Here is a 21,416-nt window from a genome sequence, read left to right on the forward strand (position 1 = left end):
AAGGAATCAGTACTGCCTATAATTTTCAAGCTTAGGTTGTGGTTTATGAATAAAATTTTTCTTATATTTATGCTAGAAAGAATGATGCTCTTCATCCATAATGGAAGTACACACCCAAGTTAGTGACCTTTTAAATCTCAGATGATGCCAGCACAGGATACAGACAAACACTTAATACAAGATGCTGTATCTAACTATCATGCTTTCCTTAAGTCCATGTACAAAACCTATGGTGAAACAGTTCAGATTTTAATTTGTCAGCTGATCAGTGAAATGAAAAGTGAGATCAAATATGTTGAAATGTTGACTATCACTGTAATGAAAGTGTTTAATTCAGACAAATGGCCATTTGCACTGTTTGAAACTAAAATACTCATCATTTTTAATTTGCAGGAGGAGAACTTTCTAGTTTCTCTTTCTTTTCTATTTCTGTTTTTTTCTTCTTGAAGTATGGTAATCTAAAATTAGACGGGTAGAGTTTGCTAAGTTGATACCCAGTGAAATGGTTAATTCTGACTGAATGTTTTGTCTTAAGTCTTCCAAATTTCTTATCATCTAAAGTTTGCCAGTAAAGTTTGGTTTTTAACCTCCTGAGAAAGCTGTTGCATTTCTTCTGTGTGCCCATTTCAAGAAGTAGTACCTCAGGCCTCTATTAAATAAACTCACTGGGGAAGAGCTGGGACTCTACAGTTGGTAATGGACAAAGTTAATTATACCAAACAAGTCATCCCAAACATATTTTGATTTTCCACGGTTTTGAGATATATTCTAAGTCCTTCTGCTCTCACATCTAGAGTGATGATGTCGTTGTGGCAACTCAGAGGAAACCAGCACAAGCCAACACTGGAATAACCTCTTCCCCCATCCCCTAATATGTGCTATACATACCTGCACATTGCAAGCAGCATATCGTAGCCACTGTGAAACATTTCCTGTAATCTCCAGTTCTCTCTGAAGACTTTTTTGTGTTTGAATATGAGTAGTCAAAAGATAGCATAAAGTTTCAGAAATTCTGATTCCATTGTCTAAATACAACTCGATAACAGCTGTGAAATGCAGGGTTATCCTCTGAATATAGATCTAACTTCAGCACAATAATTGAAACTGGAAATATTTATGCACAGATGTTGACCAAGTAGAAAAATACCACATGTACTGTTTCATAGCTTTGAAACCAGGCCTTTACACATTTGAAGGTAAACTATGCAATTAGCCCTCAAATATTTTAACAGAGACAAGATAAAGATGCTAGGACCAGACTGAGGAGAGAAGGGTTAATTATTGTTTTTCCTAAGAAAGCCGGTATTAATTGCTCCACGAATCTGAAATATAAATCTGACCAGTCTCCATTTTTTTAATTGGAGATTTAGACTTAGTTTCTGTAATATTGTATCTACACAAGTGAAAGCAAAATCAGGCTTCATAGCTTACCTCAGGATAAAGCCAGCAAAATCTTCAAATTATTTTTGCATTATACAGCTGAAGCAATATATGAATTTTGATACCTTTCATTAGAATTTAGCAAACACAAAACTACTATCTGGATACTGAACAAAGAATTCTGCTTTTTTTCTTAATCCCAAGGATTCAGGAGGAGAAAAAACTCCAAACCCTTCACACTTTCCTTACTCCTGTTGCCTTCAAATGTGACCAAATTGCTGAACAAGTCAGATTCACAGATGGAAAATGGCAGAAGACAGAACACTCTTCCAGTCATTTGGGTGTACAGAAGGCTCAAATTCAAATGCCAACATTTCAACATTAGAAATGGATGAAATACCCAACAGGAAGGCTTGAGTCATTAGAAAAATAGATGGAAATCTAAGCAGCAACTAAGATACCAGATTTATATTTTATCACTAGCATAGTTCCACGTTAAAACAGCCTGTGGGGTGGAATCATTTCCCATGGATCATGAATCAGCTGCTTTTCAACTGTGTGCAGTGTCCAACTTGGTACTACAACCAAGACTAATGGTATGGCCCAGTAATTGAAGCAGATCTACATTGCCTTTTGGAATTGGACTGATTTCTATTCCAGTTGCTTTGGGAGCTAACCAGATCATCACGAAAAACTGATTAAAAAATTTATCAGAGTGACATTATAGAGTTCCTGCTTAGTACACTGAAGTACTGGAGGTCTGATCCTGCAGTGCTTATTCCCATAAGCATTACTTAATGAAATGCCCATTCCTGCTCACCTAAGAAGAATAATTCATGAGCAAAGATTTCTCATTTAAGTATTTGCAAGAAGAGGTCTTCTCTTTGACCTTTCAATTACATTATCATATATACTTAGTAGTCATGGTATTAACAGCCATATTTTATGGCTTTATATTTACATATTCTAAGTGTTTTAAAAGTTACAAAATGATATGGTGGTAATCATTTTCCTCACTTATTTCGCTAACACTTGAAAAGTAATTTCTGAGAACTTTCATTCCCAGCATTAACTTCGGTTTCTATGGAATACATGCTGACCTTAGCAGTACTACTAGTGTTCAGGATTAAATAATGACTAGAAGGTGATTTCTGTTAAAGTCAAATGAATAAAAGTAGGACGAGACTCCAAATCAAACCATAATCCTGACTGCCTCATATAGGTAGAATTAGATTTTTCTGTAATGAACACTATTCATGTCACTCCTCTACTCTCAAATATTTCAATTATTCACGCTGATAGAAAAGAGCAAGCCTTCATTGATCTAAAGCATTACTCTATAACACACAAGAATTCTTTAGGATTTGGCAAGCATACACTGGATATTTGGTTTTTTAAGGAACATGGAATAACCAGAATGAACATCCAGCATCACACAAGCATTCTGATCCAACACACTGTGTTTACCATGTTTACTTAGGGAGGAAGAGAAGTATCACTTAGAAGGCCACGGCTTGGACATTATGTCCTTCAGATACTAAAAATAATTGTAGAAAGTAAATTTTATTCAAAGGGAGTGAGCAGAATCTGAGTACAGGTAATGCATAATTCCAGGCAGTAAGATGACAGGATCATTGCTGTACCTTTCCCTGGAGCTGATATCCACCCCTGGTAGAATTATCACATATGCCAGGGGCAATATGAGTGGTCCATAATACCATCCATAAAGCCCTCTCCTTCCTTCATACTGCTTGTAATTAAAGGAATGAATTGCCTTTCTTGCCTATTTTGTCTACCTGTTTGCAATTTCATTTCACTTTTCTATTAATTTGAAGCCTTACAAACTATATCATTCTACAAATCCAATCACACCATCAGCTCCAATTTCAGTCCACAGCAGTGAATTATTGAACTGTGAAAAGAAAGAGACAGAGATCTGTTTCTGTACCTCAGACCTGCACAGCCTTGTTTACTAATTTAATTTGGTAACAAAGTTGGTAATTCCATTTCTTCCCAGATATTTGAATGCTACATTTTCCTAGGTACATATCTGCTCATTTGATCTAATGGCTGTCCTTTCAAAAATGTCACAGAAAGCCATTAGCATAGCTTCACCAGTGTTAAATGGTTGGACATAAATGCTGATTGCTGAGAACAATATCCTTTGCCCACAGCACAGTGATGTAAAGGTTGGATAATTTTATTACCTTTAATAGCACTTGCAGCTATGCAAGCTAAGCCAATGATATGGGTAATCAAATCTCTGACTTACAGGATGACCACCTGTGGCTATTAGGGAAGGAATCCCCACTATTTTAGGCCCAGCCACAATGCCACCATAACCAATGGTTTGCCATTTCAGAGGGGGAAGAGGGGTGGGAGAAGGGATGAGACATTTGCTCTCGGTGGCAAACAAATTGTAGTTTTCACCAGAATTCCTCATTGCTCATTCACAGAGAATCTTAAACATGAAGTGTGGGAGACTTCTCGTTGCCCCCTGCTCCCTCCAGATTGCCCATCCACAGCTTTGGCTGTGAGGGTCAGATGCACAGCACTGCCAGAACTGGCAAGCCTCAGCCCATGGCTGCTACCTGTGCTTCACCCTGCCCTGCTGTGCAACTGCAAATGTTTGGAAGAACAGAATTTCCATCTGCAAGAGGCAGTGCCACTGCAGACTGTCGTGCTCCACAAATGAGAGTGGAAGAGCTTCAAGGCAAGTGGTCTGTTCACTTATTAAGATCGCCTCATTTCCTTAATTGTAGGCTAATTGTGCAGGCTGACCACAATTTAACTGGGTATAAAGAGAGAATGGTGACCTCAAAAGTAGTAAAGCAAAGCTGGGGTTGTAGATATTTTCCAACTTACACGACATTTCCTTCATTATTCCTTAGCCTACTGTGTTTTCTTGGTCTCACCTTTGCAGACTTAAGCTTGTTCCTCAACATGACATGGTGCACAAAATACATGCTGCACTTCTGAGTACTTGAAATAAGCTGGCAAGTTGAAATTTCAGAGCGATTTTAAGCCCCTCTTTTGAAACTGTGCAAATACACTGCAAATTATATAGTGAATATATTAAAAGAGAGAACACAAAATATTTAGTCCTGAACTGCTGCATATTTGAGTTAAGAGTTATTTCATGGCAGCTACCATGGCTACTAAATCCTAAACTTCAGATCCAGAGATCTGCTAAACCAGATAAACAACAGAATATTGTTCAAAGAGGTAGATGATAAATCAGAAATATCTCCTATGTGAAATTAGGAAACATGAAAGTAACTTTTTTTTTTTATGATGCACTCACTTTCAAGAATACTGCATTGCAGAAAGTATTTAGCTTGTCATGTTATTCTATTATTTTATTTTACACTTCATTCGTTTCTATTACATAGTCTTGCACTTTATCATTATGGTGTTCTGTTGTTGCAAACAGGCACATTGAATTCTGATCCAGTTATTCCAGAAGAAATTTTTTGTCAGCCTTTAAACTGAAACAAATAGATGAGTGTGACACTCAACAGTTTTAATAATGTGTTGACTCTTGGGTATTCGTGGCCTTTAGATGCCTAAAAATAATAATGTTTTTGTATGAAAAATGAATATTGATTAATGAACTGGGTTTTTTTAAAACAGTCATTGAGCCAGTAGCTATACTTGTCATGAAACTTGTTATAAATCACATAACATATATACCAAGCAAATTGAATTTTTCCACTGCAAAATGCCTCCCTATCATAGGCATATGTCCTCTGTTCTCCTTAACCATGGAGGACAAATGCACAAATACTAAAAAAAACCAAACAAATATCCTCCTTGACATATGCTTAATAAATTTATGCATGAATAATTATCAGAAAAAAAATCAGCAATATTGTAACCATCTGTGAAAGTAACAAGCTTCTGTGTAAACCAATATCATATACACATAAGAATTCCTTTATGTGCAAGTGCTAGTACTGGAAAATGCTATGCTTTTTCTGGAGTTGAAGATATACTCAGTGTTAATTATTTACAATTCCTTTTTCCAGCAAAATGCAAACTGAACTATCTTTACTGTAATATATACCAACCTCTGCTAAGCTACCATGACCCTAAGAATCTTCAAATTTGACGAGGCAACCAACTTCTGATGGAAAAAATTGAAAAAATATCACAATCTATTCAGGTGAAGAAAGAAATGATGAGTGGAAAATAACTTCAATATGCTCAAAGCCAAGGAAAAACATGAGTGGTGGAATATTTTACAGAAAAATATTAGTAAATATTATCACACTCCTGTGATAATTTTAAACACGCTGTGAAAGCTTTAATAAATTGAAACTTAAACCCATACTCCATTATCTTTACATTCATTAAACCAAACCATTCCTCTGGAGTGAGAAGCAGGAGATTCCCAGAGCATCCGAGTGCAGGGCCAGGTAGCACAGTGCATCTGCTAATCCCCCTGCTGCCTCCTGAGCCACCTGCAAAGCTCACCCAAAAACCTTCTTCCCCTGTCAGCTCCACCCTGAACATTTTGAAGAGTTTATTTTTTCCCCCAATTTGGCTTTTAAAATGAAAGGAGCTAGAGAATCACACTTGTTTTGTTTGGTTCGTTTTTTTTTTTTAAAGCATTTCCCTTTTAAACACTGCATTTTATGTATTTCATTAGCCATAACATTAAGGTCTGCTGCCCTCATTCCCATGATACTCAGAACCAATAAAGGTGACAGAATCTGGATGTATCTCACTTCTTTCCTTTCTCTCCACGAAATTTACCTTATTTCACCATACTTAAAGGATCCAGAAATAGTGGATATAATAAATATCCTTCACATAAATGTCGGGGTGGTGGGGTACTTCGGGGCTTCTAGGAAATATCTAATTTATTTTTACCCCGAAACATCCTCAAGGAAGAGAGCTCATCTTTTCACTGCATTTCACAAAAACTTCCCTTAATTGCACAAATCATGATTTTCTACATTTTCTCTCAAAGCTCTTTGTGGAACTCCTTTGATTCAGAGTACTCTACATTAGCTATTACTTGAACAATAACTTCCTTCAATAACACAAAACACAGGCAATTCCATCAGAGATATTTTTCCTCATCTTTTAGATAGAGGAAAACAATGTTGTTTTAGATGACAAAACCAAACACTCCAATCTGAGCAGCAACACTCCAACGTTGCAGCAATGCAGTTGGAAGTTTATTCCTGCACTTCTCAATCTTTGATTATTTCAACAAAAAAAAAAAAGTATCTTGATTTTTTTTAACTTGCCAGATTCGCCACAGAAGAGTTGCTTATATAATAGAAGTCATCCTCATGCAGCACATAAAACAGGATAGTCCTTAAATTTAAATAAGGCAAACCAGGTCTTCCTAATGATCTGTTTGTGAATGAAATTGTCTGTTTTTCTAGTATGTCTGGTAGCAGTCAGGAGAGCAATTTATGGACCCAAAAAAATACAGTTTTGGTTTAACATGTCTCATGTTTTGTAGAAACACAACCATAGTTGATTTTCAGGGTGCCAAAACAATTGACAACAAAATAAAAAGGACATGTAAATATTCATACTGTAATTATCCTGATTAATTTACATATATTGACAACACAAAGTATGATTTTATTAGAAAGCTGTAATTGGAATCAGACACAAAAATCTTAAAAAAAAAAAAAAATTTAAAAAACAGCCTTGCTGTTCTTCAATCTCAATTTTCTGCTTGTAAATATTTAATGACTTTCATTTTTGCAAATGAATAGAATTGCATTTGGCTCCTAAGAAAATAGTTTTCTACCCTACTACAGAGTGTGCTATCTCAGCACTTGCTACATGTGTAAATCTTCTCCAGAATATTAATGTATTCAAGAAAAAATAATCATTTCAAAATCAACAGAATTTTTTTAAAACCCACTTATTTGGTAATTGAAACTTTTGGAAAAGTTGCATCTTCAGATAAAGAAATCCTACAGAGCTATACATTTTCCATCATAAAAGAGTGAAATATTCAGAAGTTTCTAAGTAAAAATCCAAACTAGAAATTACAATGCTATTTCATATGTTGAGTCAGCTTCGAAATAACATTTTGGCACATTTTAACTACCCAGTACAAGAAGTCTTACAGCACAAAATCCTCAGCATTCCTACACAAATCAAGCAAAGGAGTGATTCTTACATAGGATTTCTATTGGATCACTCTAAATGCAAACATAGTATATAAAACAGAACGTTTTCTCCAGCTAAAAAGTCCTCAACACTTCTCCTCAATTCCAGTTAGTTTTATCATGGGTCTCTTTTATAACTATAAAACATGGGAATTCTTTCTCCTTCTTTGATGTTAAAATTGAAAAAAACCCCAAAAACTCTAAGAAACTTCTAGCAGCTCCACACAGACATACAATTTCAAATCACCAACAGATCTCTTAAAAAAAAAAAAACTCTTTCCACGTTATTTTTTAGAATAGGTAGAATTACAAACATTTCACTTATCTGGTCGAGTCTATGACCTTCTTCTTTTTAATTTCACTGGGACTCCATCTAACAGTTTTATTATTGTCAGCCTCAGCCATGAGGCAGATGCTCACAGTTAAGGGACCAGAAAGTGGGAAAAGCCTAATGCAGGATGCCTTCTCTGCTAGCATGAGGAAACAAGGAGTGCAACCTCTGAAGCTCTTGGAGAATCAAGGATGGAGGAGAAAAAGAAACGAAACAAAACGTGGCCAGCTCAAGGTTTACAGAAAAGAAAGTCACCAGCCAGCACAGCCTGGGATGAGACAGCAGGGCCTGCAGTTTCTAAATATCCTCCCAAATATCAGTATCTAAACATTCTTCTCAAGAAAAGATTAAGGAAGCTGTGAAGGAGGAGCAGATGGGGAAAATCTACTAATACAAACAATGTAGAGCAGAGAGGTTGTGTGTTCTAGGACCAAAGTTGCAGAAGCCTGAAGAGAACTGTTGTATAAATACTCTTTAAAGAAAGCAAGAATGACCTCAACAAAATTGACAACTTCCTAAGTGGCATGGTTTCAAGATAAAGAACTCTCATTATAATAAAATTTATCAGCAGAAAAAAAGCTTCTAAAATTAACAAGCAACGCTGAATAATCCTCAGCCATGCTCTCATTAATAAGTGAAAAGTTTAGCTAGTAAAAAAATGCATTGGCAAAATTTAATAAATTTAGTAAAATTGAATTCCATAATTAAAGTTATAAATGTAATTGAAAAATGGTAATATTCCAAAAACTAAACCTTGTTTCAGCACAGATAACAAAGCATTCCTTACTTATTTTTAAATTGTCATGCACGTGCAATTTGCCTTGCAGGATAACGTGGACCTGAAGTCCAAGGCAAGTATTATTTTCATGTTTTTACCTTTCTTTTTTATCAAGGAATAAATTCTGCTCCTGGATCATTTATCTTATCTAAATAAATGGCACACAGCATCAACACACAGCGGGTTTGGTTCTCCTTCCTCCTTTCAGTAAGTTCTCTCAGCACAGAGGTGAACCTCCACTTGTTTCACAAATTCGTAGGGACTCTGACAGAGTAGATGCAAGTCAGAACATCCTGGGATAAGAGCTGACTGTACCCAAGAATCAGAGTGTTAAAATTAAAAAGTAAAACAAGATTCTCCTGTGGATCAGCAAGATGCTCAGTCCCATGGCTGTGAAGAAGCTTTAAAGACAAACAAGATTAAGTAGGAAAATACTGCTTGCATTTAAAATGTTTGAGATAGTGATAATTAAACCTCTGGTTTCGTTCACTTTTACGTTCAATGATTGTGGAGGAGCAAGGCCTGGTTCTGTAGCATATTTTTCATAAACTTTGTGAAAAATCTCATTTGCTGTATGAAGCAGCAGATGCTCAATTCTGACACAGCCTTTGCATTTTCCCTATGTCCTTGTATAGGGTACAGCCCCTGTATAGAGAGGGAACACATGCACGTTATACATTAGCTCCTACATGACAGGAGCTGAACCATAGATGTAATCACCTCACTAACTCCAAGCTACCTGGTAGACAATTCAAAAAAGAAAGTAATTTATTCTTAGAGACCAAATACTCTTCCCATGGACTCTTCAGTCTGTCTCTGTGAACACCTTAGAATTTTAATTGCTAACTTCATCAGCAGGAAATTACAGGCTTTAAGAACAGAATGCAGGAAAGCTTCAGCTAGTAATAATCCATGACTAAATACAATCTTAAAAGGTGAATGAATACTTGCTTAAGAAGTTTTTTTTTAAATCCATTGCCTGAACAGTTCTAATTCTGTAACCTGCATAATTTACTGCATAATGATTACTAATATATTTTTAATGTTAACTGCACTATAATTGTTGTTCAACATATACAAAAGAATAAAAAGATTAGAAAAAAGGTATGTATTCATTTGATAAAGTGTATTTAGTAGCTCTTCTATAATAAAAGCATTCTGTAGAATTTATTAGAATTTAGAGGTAGCTATAGTTCATAAATTACTGAACATACTGACGTTTTAATATATTTTCAGTGAATATTCACTTCAATTAATTTGAAGATTCCTCATAGTATAAACAAGTCAGCTCACTATAAAATAGAGAATACAAACATATCCACTGTATTTTAAACTCTACCTTTCATCAACATGAGATTCAATCTTATGGTCTTTAAAATTTCTTCTTAGCTTGTAATGCAATCATATTCTATTAAATGCTACAGCCTAGGGCAGTATTCCATTACACATTTCTAGGCCTATGACCATAGAGACAAAAATAGCTTGAGGGGTAGGAAGAAAGATAGATACAATCCGTAGTTAATTCTACCTCTTCACCTCTTGTAGTCATTCAGCCTGACTCCTACTATAGGTAACAAAAAAACAACATCTGCTGCATGATTCATCTTGATGACTTAGGACTCCAATCCAGGATTTATAATAAATTAATAAAAATATAATATTGCTATTTTTTTTCTTATACCATTACTGAAAGAAGAAAACAAATGTTTATTCTTAGCTAAAGGGAAAGCAATGTACACAAGAGGTTCTTGAAAGACCATACATATGAATAAACAACTCTAAATTAAAACCAGGGATCAACCTCAAACGAGAGAAGTATTTAAATTAAAACAGAACAATCCTCAGTGTGAATATAATTTGGTCAGACAGGGTAATCATCCATCTCCTTGTCTTCTTGCTGGGTATGAACGTGTGTAGATAATATACATGTGTGTGAAAATGCCTAACACGGGGAAAGGCAGCAAGATTCCGTGTTATTTTCTGGTATTGCTCCATGGATGATACACCTCAGGATATGGAGCACAGGAGGACATGGCAGTGGACACAGCAGGTTGTGTTTCTTCACTTCCCTGAGAGCTCTGAGTGCCTCCTTAGCTGGGCCAACACAGAGCAGACTGTGACAGCAGGAAATATTGGGATGCCCCATTTGGCTGAGGCTTCAGAGAGTGTGTGTGAAATACTCTGGGCAGAACTCTCCCAGGGAATCAGGGATGCTGGATGTATTCCTGGCTCTGAGAACCTCCCACCAGCCAAGAGAAAGGACAAGCTAAGGATCAAGAGGGACATGGAGACCCTTACACACATTGGCATCTGCTCCTAGTGACCAGAAGGACATCAGGGGACACAAATATCCCCTTTTGGATATTGTGCTGAGGTTTTCAGCTATGTATCATAGCTCTAGACCATTGTGTGACAAGTAGGAAATTGATTTTTCACTGGCCTCAGTGAAGGGGTGCACAAACCTTTGTCCTTTTGCTGTGTGAGGGAGCATTCAGCAGGGCCAGGGTGTTAACAAGTTCCTGCCTTCAGAGGTGAGCACAACTTTCATACAGCACAGCAGGAACTCCAAAAACACCCTAACAGTGACACTGAGCTGCGAAGGGCACCAGCTACTTCTCTGATCAACTCCCAGCTTGTAAAAATTCTTCAGACAGAAAAAAAAAAATCAAAAAAAAAAAATCATTCTTTATGAGTTACAAGTTTATATACTACCACAGTACTAGTAACTCACACCCTCCTAAGAAATCAAAACCTGCTTTCCATGACTTTTGCTCTTTTGCTTGATTTGTAAGAACAGTAGAGCTTTAAGGAAGAAGCTGTAGGAGGACAAAGTAAGATAATTTTACATTCAGCTTTACACTTGTTGATGTGTTGGGTGCTGCTGCAAGCATAAAATATTTTTTAAAGACCCCAAACAAACAACTAAACAAAAAAAAAAAAAAAGAAACAAAACCAAACTTAAGCAGTAAGTACTGCTTATTACATGCTAACATAGCTTGATTCAGTTGGTCTAAGTAACTCAACCTCAACTGAATAAAAAAGAATACTAAATAGAAGAATTGTTGAATACAGATAAATATCTAAATCCATTTTTCTGATGAGTAAGTGTTTATGTCATCTATTATTATTGAATTAATGAGACTGGCCATCCTGAGGATGACCTTTACATTATTTTAATGCAGATGTTTCTAATACGAATAAAGTGTGTTTTTTCTGAAAGTACTATTAATTTTAAAAAAATCACATTTGACAGGTACAAGATAGGCATCAAGGAAAAAAAATTCTTTTGTATGTGCTTCAAAACATATTTGAAATGTGTTTCAAAAATATCACTATATAAAAGCAGATCTTAGAAAAGGCATGTATTTTACCTGCTTTTCATTAGTATATAATAATGATTAAATATTTTTTTCCACTATACCTTTCATCAATTGAAATATATTCTTTAGTTATTTAGTTCAGAGAATAAGGCAACATAGACATCCTAATATAATTATCAGAAAGCAAATTAAAGAAATTAAAGATTACTACAAAGTTACATCCTTGTTGAAGTCAAAGAGCAGTAGAATCAATATATGAAAGGTTACATGTCTTTAGTACCAATAGACAAAACAAAAGGTATTGCACTGTTCAGTTTTTCCATTATTATGGTATTTCCTTTGATTCTACTTTTTTCCTTTGAAGTATCACCTCAACATTTAGCCTACAAACCAATTGCATGTTAGCATAAACCTGCACTTAACTTTTATTCTGTAGGCCTCTAGCCAAAAGCCTAACTTAACACAGTTCAGGAAAATAGTAAACAAAAAAAAGCAAAAAAAAGTTCAGGAAAATTTGTAAACATTGTAACAGCAAACCACAGAATTCAGAAGAATATTACATAATTTTTGTGAAAGTAAAGTGAAAAACTTTAATTTGCCTAAGTTGAGACTGCTAATATGTTTTAAAAAATGAGTATATAATAGCTAAACACATGTGAATTGTCTACAAAAATTTCATAGAATAGTTTAGAATGCCTGTGTTTACAGTCCATTAACAAATTTTAGAACCAAAAAGAGAAGCTTTTTTTATGCCAGTGTAAATCCAGGTGACAGTAGTAGTCTTGATATACCTGATGTCACTACAGTTTTCTGCTGGTTTAACACTGAGAGCATCTTTTCATTCTAATCGTTATCTTTGGCTATCCCAAGCCTAATAATAGTGTAATCCCTACCCCAATAATAGACTCATCAGATGAACTTGTAGGATTGTTACAGATGAGTGAGAAGAGCTGCATGGAAGACTACAGGACAAATAATTTCTCAAATATAGCTGGGCAGAGTGACAGCAGGGATACAGCCACAGATGCAAACAGGTCTCTGACAGGCAGAGAACACTGGATGTTTAAGAGAGTTTCTTATTTTGAAGTTCACTGACAAGCCATTTTCTTGAAGACAGAAGTGGCAGAGAGCTAATTTTTAAAAGTCTTTTCCAGCTATCAACTTTACCAGAATTTAAACTTCTACTAAATTTAAGGATTGGATGCAATCAACTTGATTATTGTTCAGGTATTCTGAGTCACCATTGCAGACAAGAAGAGAAAGTAACATCACTGAGAGATTTTTCTTTCCATATATGCTGAGATAGGGTTAAAGGAAGATAATTAGAGAAACAGTTATTTAGAATGTAGGGATAAAGCCATAAATTACATTAGGCACTGATCTACAATTTATGTGACAGAGCACTCCCCTGGGCTGGAAACTTTTGATCAGCTGGTGCTTATTCCTGATGCTGCAGTACCTTTTAAAAGCTGATGCACTCACACAGTGATCCCAGTGACTTGCTCTGTCATAACCAGCATGGTTCAGGCTCACTGTGAATCAATTTCATCTGGATCAGAGATGCTCAGAGCTGCCAGGTCTAAGCATTCAAACGCAGTAAACAAGGTCCCTGCCTTTGCCAGGCAATTTGCAGAGCTTTAATTTCAGCTTTTGCTCCATTTTGTCACAGAGCTTCACAGCATATGCAGTTACCAAAGTAATTCAGGCACTTATAGAGCAAAATATCAGCAGAGAGCCAAAACTATTAGATCCATGCCTACTGCTGAAAGCCAGGCCTTGCTTTTCTTCAAAGTGGACTTGAACAACTTCTCCCCATCAGCTGTAACTCTGAAAGCTGCCCTGATTAAGTAAGAAATTTGCTGCGCTTTTTTCTTCAGGACACATAAATTTTAAAGTAGAGTTACAAACCCTTCTGCATGGACAGAACAAAGGCTTACTTACCCTGTTACCCGACCTCCAACAACAAGTTTCTCACAGGTGCTCAGGAAAAGAGCAGACCTGTGATGGACAATAAGTGCCAGGAGAAGAACCCCTCCCTCCAATACCATACAAGCATCTGACAATCAGCTTTAGGGAAGATGTTTTATAGTTGCTAACGGACACTGGATTTTCTTTTTTTTTTTTCCTTTTCTCTTGGACTCCCTACCTCTAGAAAGCATAAGTTTAAATGACTAATCTCTCCCCAAGGGGGAAGAGGGATATTATTTTTCCACTTTAGATCTGCTGCTTGAATAATGGCATTGGGCACCTTTTAGAACCAGCATTGTCAGAAACAGTGAGCAATCACTCCCCATTCACCTTCTCTATACTCTCATGATTTCTTAAATCTCCATCATATTTCACCTCACCAGTTTTTTGCCATTTGAAAAGTCAGTTTCATCTTTCTTTTAAGAACTTCTCCTCTTTCATACCCTCTGTTCTTTCCTGCTCTGGGCCTTATCAGGTTTTTGAATATAATTCCAAGCTGTCTTTTCTAACTGCTGAAAACTGAATTAGAGCCTAGCATTGCATATATATCAATTTAGCTGTTTTAATTTGTCCTTAGATGCATTCATTACTTTGCATTTATGAACAGTGTAGTTCTGCATGACTTTTAGTTGCATCATATAAGCATTCTTCACAAAGTCAAATAAAAGCAGTATTTGCAGTCACCACCTTTTATTCCCTTGGAATCAGGGCTGATTTAGTGCAAGGTCATGCTACACAACCATTCACTCAGTCACTTAATTTCTTCGTTTCCCAAGGACTCTAAGGTAATGCTATGCCAACCTTAAATTTGCTACAGTTCATTTTCTTGTTTTATTCTCAAACTCTTACTATTGGTACTACAGTTCGAGACTGTTCCAAGGGCTTCTCAGTGAAAAAGGTGAAACCTTGCTTTAGTGTATTTCTAAAATCCTCTGGAGCAAGGAGTGCAGCAAACACTGGCTTTACCTGTTTGCTGCTGCCACACGTTCTGTCAGCTGCTTCTGTCACCTCACTTCTCTACTCCTCTCATGTTAGCCAGTCCCACCAGTTCACCAGCATACTTCATCTCACTATTTACTAGAGGCTTATGATCCACCACACATCATCTGAAATCCTGTTCCACCACCGGTGCCTTCTAATGCTGCTGCAGAGCTCAAAAGGAAATCACATATAACTCATTAGGAGAAGAAATTACATCACTAAACTTCTCCCTCACTATTCTCCTCCTTTCGACAAAATTCTTCATCATCAGGTTTCTTTAGACAAAGAACCCACAGAATTAAGATTTGGTCTTGATGCTGATTTCAGATAAGTACATCAGCAGCGTGGAAGATTAAGTCCTTCATTTTCATTTATATATATTTTATTCTTACGAGCAAAGGGCTGAAGCTTCTAGTCAGGGGACAAAAAAAAGAGGTACATCTTAAAATTTTCACCTAAATTATATGAAGTGGCAGGAACTACAGTTAAGAAGAAAGTCTGGCTGGTTTTAGTATTCCAAAACTGGAAATAGTTTAGATGCATCTCTTTTGAAATTCGAGATTATTCTTCCCACTCTGTGAGGCAGTAACAACCATGTTTAAAATAAAAATATGTGAGGACCTGCAAGCTCTCAGTCTTGTCTATTCTAGCTGGCATGTCTAATACTGAAATGGAGTTCTCAAGTTTGTACAGCAACAACTATTCCCTTTGAAATCACCAGAAACATAGCATGAGTTCAAGTGAAGCTAATGGGACCACTTTTGGAGCAGGATACTTGACAGCTGAAGTAGTGCTGTCACAATCTGGCTTTTGCAAAATACTTCCAAAGCAGAGTTAAGTTACTGCCACATAACACCTGCTGCTCTGATACCATAAAATAAATTTTGCAGATGTTATTTTTATTGGAATCTTTTTGTTTGTTTAATTAAATACCCATCTCTTCTTATATTGATTGCAGGGCATCTGTTCATTTGTGTGATTCTGACTCACGTCTTCAATCCTATATTTGCCTTTCTATTCTATTTATTCATTTGTACCTATACTTCTGTTACAGCAAAGATTTTCTGATCTGTTCTATGCTTTTCCTCCTCCTGCTAGGATCAATTCATCTTCACAGAGCTAAGGTTATGAAATATGAATTAATAATTCTTCCAAGTCAATAAAATCCTACACCTACAGTATACAAAATTTGTGTAATTACTACAACGTGTTGGGAAAATAACCTACAAAAGAGATTAACAAGAATTTCTGGAGTTTAAATATTTAAATCATTCTGCTGATGCAAGGACATAGTTCTGACAACCTCAGTGGAATTACCAAATCGTCTGTGTCTTATAACCACTAGTATTAAAAAGCCCAAGTCAAACATAACTGAATTTCCAGACATCTTACTCTAAAGAAATACAAAAAATAAAAAAAAATAAAAAAAAAAAAAAAAAAAAAAAAAAATCCAAAGAAAGGCTGCTCATCTGTCTAAGGCAGGTGCAGGGAAGTGCTGCCATCTGTCTTATGATTCTCTTTGTATTATCCCTAAGACTTCCTAATACTTCTGTGTGTGGTTCAGCCTGCCCATCCCTCAAAGTACTGAGAGGTGAAGTGCAGGAATTTAGCAGCTGTTCTTTATAATACTAAATTTATCTTTTTTTTTTCTTTTCTTTTTTCCCAGACTCCAACATAGCAGAAGTTTATTTTTTGCTGTTCAACTACTCAGCTGCCAATATCATTTTTAAGCAAGGAATGTACACCATCCTCTTCTACACTCAATATTTTTAAACCTCATACTTGTACAGTATTAAATAAATATTAACTAGATGAGTTAAATAAAAGGCTGTTTTTCTTTTAGATACAAAACCTATTTTTTCCTAGTTTTCTCCCAGTTACTAGACAAAATCATCTATTTTAAAATTCCTGGTGGTAAAGTAACTCTGTCATTAATTTCCACTAGTAATTTTACAACTTAATGACAAACCACCACTTGAAAAATCATGTATGATGTCGAAGAATCCATATAATTTAATTTATCCCTTTGTCATCTTTCAAATAAGATGACGGTAAGGGCAGCAAATAACATCTGAACATTAGTTGTAGAGATGTGTTATCAAAACATAACCACGACATATGTACTTCTATTCCAAGAGGAAATGGTCTCAGGTTGTTATAGAACCTCCAGCTGGGAACACAACATCAGGGCTGGGCTTGGCACTTTGAAAGCAAATGGTCCACCAGATTTCAAAAGAAAAAACAAAGCAACCCCAACACAGAAAGAACGCATTCAGTAGCATGGCAAAAAATTCCCAGGAACATAAGAAAGCCATAATCAATGCCCAGGATACTAAGTCACAAATTAATCTTACTTATGTATTTATCTGCTTTGCTTAATCTACTTTTTTTCCCCTCCTTTTTCTACTCTTATTTCATCTTATTTTTAACTGGAAATCTATGTTCCCTCCTTGTTGACTTTACTTCAAAGCAGGGTCTGCAGTTTAGTTTCACATAAGCTTGCCATGAAAAAGCTATCAAAACCATTCACACAGTCTGCCCTCTTCTCAGGGACAAAAGAGAACATCAAAGTGCTTTGTACTTATTGTAAACGTGTGACCCTCCTTCCCAGACAGCCAAGATGCAAATATATAGCTGCATTCAATTTTGATGAAATTCTCACAGCACAGTAATGCAGCTTGAGCTTTGTGTTTCAGAAAGGAAAGCAGCCAAAATTGAATACAGATGCAATAAACTCTGAAAATAATATTGTTCTTGCAACACAACCCTTTTTACAGCACTGAAGGAAAACATACATTTTAACTGTTTTGCATTAACCAGAATTTTTTTTATATACCTTTCATTTCCTGTTTTCATTATTCAAATAAGAAAGCATTCAAAATTTTAAACAAAAATCACTCTTGACCTTTTCAGTAAGGGGAAGTACAATGCAACTTGACTTGTATTCACAATACAAGTGAATACAAGCTGACCCTCATGCCTCCTATTTTCTGCTTTATTATTTATTTCTTTATGATCTTTCAAGAAAATTAAAGAGACTACATCATTCTTTAAACAAATAGTCCATAAGCTGAAGATAAAATTGCAAACCAAGTTACCTACCTCTTTTCCTAATGGCTTAATCCTTGTATTTTAGCTGTCATTGAAAGAGGACCATTTCCTACTGTATCCCACTGGAGAAAAAAGGAGGAAAGAAATCATTTTAGTGACTGAGAAACAAAAAATATGGGTTTCAATATATCAAGGTTTTGCTCCATTTGGGATTGTGAAAGAATATTTAATTTTAAGTTATGCAATTTAAAGTATCTAAAACATGTTCCATTTAATAATTCACATCTTGCAGCACTATTTTATTAAATAGTGAAATACTTATGGTTTCTGGCTCTAATCAAAATGTTTTCTCAAAATTATCTTGCTTATTTCAAATGAAGACTTAAAATGTGAAAACAGAAAATGCAGTAAATATTTGAAAGGAAACGATGTATGACTATTCACTCATAAATGGCAGAGTGAAAGAACACACCAAAGCCACTCTGGACATCATCTTCTCCAGACTAGTAAAGCATAATCAGATCTAGCCCATGTGGCTACACTGAGTTGTAACTATATCTTGCAAATGCTTGGATTATGAATAAAGGACTGGAAGAAATTCTCAAGATAAGTAATTTTAGACTGTTATGATAGTTATAGACCATTTTTCTCCTCCCATTTTCAAAAGCAACACACTAATGGAACTGTTCAGCTGATCCTTTAAAGAGAAAAACAGCAAAGCTAGATGGAGGCACAAGTTAAAACTGAACCACTAGATTTAAATGGGTCCTGCACACATGGGACAACATTCCTGTCTCCTAAACAGAGAAATATCTGCCTGCTCATGCTCTGGTACCACTGTCAGTCTGCATTTTTCCATAGGTGGAAAGAGTCTTTTCTTACCCTCTCATCACTTTACACTAGAAAACTCTTTTGTTCTGCCTTTTCCCTTTAAGTTGAAAACTTAAATCTTTAGCCAGAAAAATGGCTCCCAGGATTTTCAGTCCCAGGGAAGGACTTTCATTTATTTTAACCAAAGAGCAGGGTACACCAGCATCAGCAGGGCCGTGGTTACCTGGCTGCTTTCCTAAATTGGTATTTCATGATTTGTAACTCATCTGCAGAATGGACTAGTGCAAGGAAGTCTTACTGATGTCCTCTCTTGTCCCAACAGCAGCTGCAGGAATACCAAACCCCTGCATTCCAACATCCACATTCCCTCTGGTGCCCCAAGATGGAAGTCAGTGATTCCTATGCCAAGCCCTAAAATGATGACTTGTAGCATCTCCACAACTGAGTGCTCTTTGCTTTATTTGGAAATGGATTTGTACTAAGATGCCTAAATAATTACATACCATTTATCACGTGAATCAACAGTTTACTGCCTTTGGCTGTCCAACTGATTTCAGATAAAGTCAGTTTGGATTTGTGTAAGCACAGGGACTAAATATTTACTAGAGGTAATGGCATTCTTCAAAGGAAATTATTACATTGCTAATGCAGGCAATGCAATAAAAATGACTCCTCTTTAATATTTTATTTATAGTAATTATTTTGAGTCTCGGTGTTTTTCTTTTTTAAAAAAGAAATTGGTGAAAAATGCTAATTTTAATGTAATACTTTAAAGTCTTATTTAAAATGCTGGAGGCATTTTATTTGGCATTTCTAAACAGCACCATTTTCATTTCTTTCTGAAAAGAAAATAGAAGTGATTGCCATCATTCTCGTTACATTTTTTTTTTTTTTTAACATTTTCAGTAGCAGCTTTTTTGTTGTTTGTTTGGAGTTGTGGGGGTCTGTTGCTTTTTTTGGTGCTGGCTTTTTAGAAATGGGGTTATAGTTGGATCTGTGGTGGGTTAGCCCTGGCTGTCAGTCAGCCACCCTCACTCCCTTCTCAGCAGGACAGGGGAACAGGGTAAGATGAGAAATCTCCAGGGTGTAGGTAAGGACAGGGAGCTCCCTCACCAGTTAGCAAAAACTCCAAAAACTAAAACCACCTTCCTGCCTTCTTCCCAGGCTCAACTTCACTCCCAGGTTATCTGCCTCCTGCTCCTCCTGAGGAGCTGAGTGCTGCCTTGAGAATCCCCCAGAGCCCCTGGAAGTGATGGAGCTGGACACACCTCTCAGAGCAGTGCTGGGGACCCAGATCCTGCTAACTGAAACATCCATTAAAAACCCTGTCTCATCCTCCAGCAACAGACAAGGATAAGAAAACTTCTGACAATATGCAGGATTAAAACCAGCATCCTTCCTTAAGTTTTGGGCTTATTTTCTCCTGTGACAATCACAGGGAAAAAAAAAATGAACTGTCTGAAATACTAGGGAATCAGTCAACAATATATATTTTAAGCTTTGAAATATTAGAGTGACAACTTCTTAGTATGCACCTTTTCAGATCAAGAGAATGTAAAAGCAAACACCATTAGAGATGCTGAAGAAAGGGAGCTTGGTTCTAAGCACACAATTCAAATGAATTAGTAAGGTACAAATCACTAAGGGTTATGTTCATTTCATGGGAAAAATCAGAAAAGTCAGAAGGTCTGCACTTTGAAATGAGCATACTCAAAAAAATCCAACCAAACCAATTTGAATTTGGCATATTTTTACTAAAAGATAGAAGTCCTGTGCACATGAAGTAGTAAGAGTTTTGAAATTAGCTATACAGAAAGTGTATTCCTTATAATACATGAGTTATGTGAGTATTTTGTTTCAAAATTACATCATTTTTCTACTTTTTATTCCCTACTAAATACAAATCAATGACACTTGTGCAATAACAGTAAAACTGGTCTTCTGCCAGCCTTTGAGGCCTCACACAGGGTATTTATGGAAACAATTTGTACAAAGCATAGACTTAGCTTAATCTTCAGATTCTGGGTTAAATTATGTTTTGAAAACCATAAGAAAGGAGGGAAAAAACCCTAAAGAATAGATCACTTTTTATATACTCAAAGTTACCTTTTATTCTCTAACTTCTAGAAGGTTCATCTAAACACTAAGATCCTCAATTTTGCAAGTGTGCGTCTTAAATACTGCAAGAATTCTTGCTAGCTAAACACAGTGTTATTCTATTAGCATGATTTACACACACTTTTACATTTTCACTCTACTATAAAGGAAAGGAAAACACTTCAGACTGCAATATAATTCTCTGTCTTCTTTTTAAATGGTTGAGAATGTTCTGGGCTGTTTCAATGCATACTCTGGAAACTCATTCCAGCAATAAGATAATGGTTATTCTGTGTTAAACTAAAATGTAAAACCCATCATTACTTGATGAGATGATGTCTAAATGCATAAATCCTGACTGTCCGCCTGTTACTTATCACCTTTACCACTTGCCCACACATTTGTTTTTGCTAATGTTTTTGAACTCTCTTTTCCTAAAGACCTAGTAGAACTTTATGAAATACAGTGACACAGAACTCTGACACAGTCCTTGTTACAAAACATGCCTCAGATGGCAATTACTCAAAGGATGCCAT

General features: G+C 36.0%; 1 long non-coding RNA gene across 2 annotated transcripts in view; it reads right to left on the reverse strand.

Moving 5' to 3' along the window:
* LOC148224065 (uncharacterized) overlaps positions 1-18,078 on the reverse strand; it is a 160,268-nt gene extending 142,190 nt beyond the window's left edge. For both annotated transcript variants that reach the window (XR_015803403.1, XR_015803404.1), the window contains exon 1: positions 18,004-18,078. This is a non-coding gene — a long non-coding RNA (uncharacterized LOC148224065). The remainder of the gene's footprint in view (positions 1-18,003) is intronic.
* Positions 18,079-21,416: the final 3,338 nt, after the last annotated feature.

The sequence above is a fragment of the Sturnus vulgaris genome, chromosome 4 (genome assembly GCF_052056855.1).
Source record: "Sturnus vulgaris isolate bStuVul1 chromosome 4, bStuVul1.hap1, whole genome shotgun sequence".
NCBI lineage: Eukaryota > Metazoa > Chordata > Aves > Passeriformes > Sturnidae > Sturnus > Sturnus vulgaris.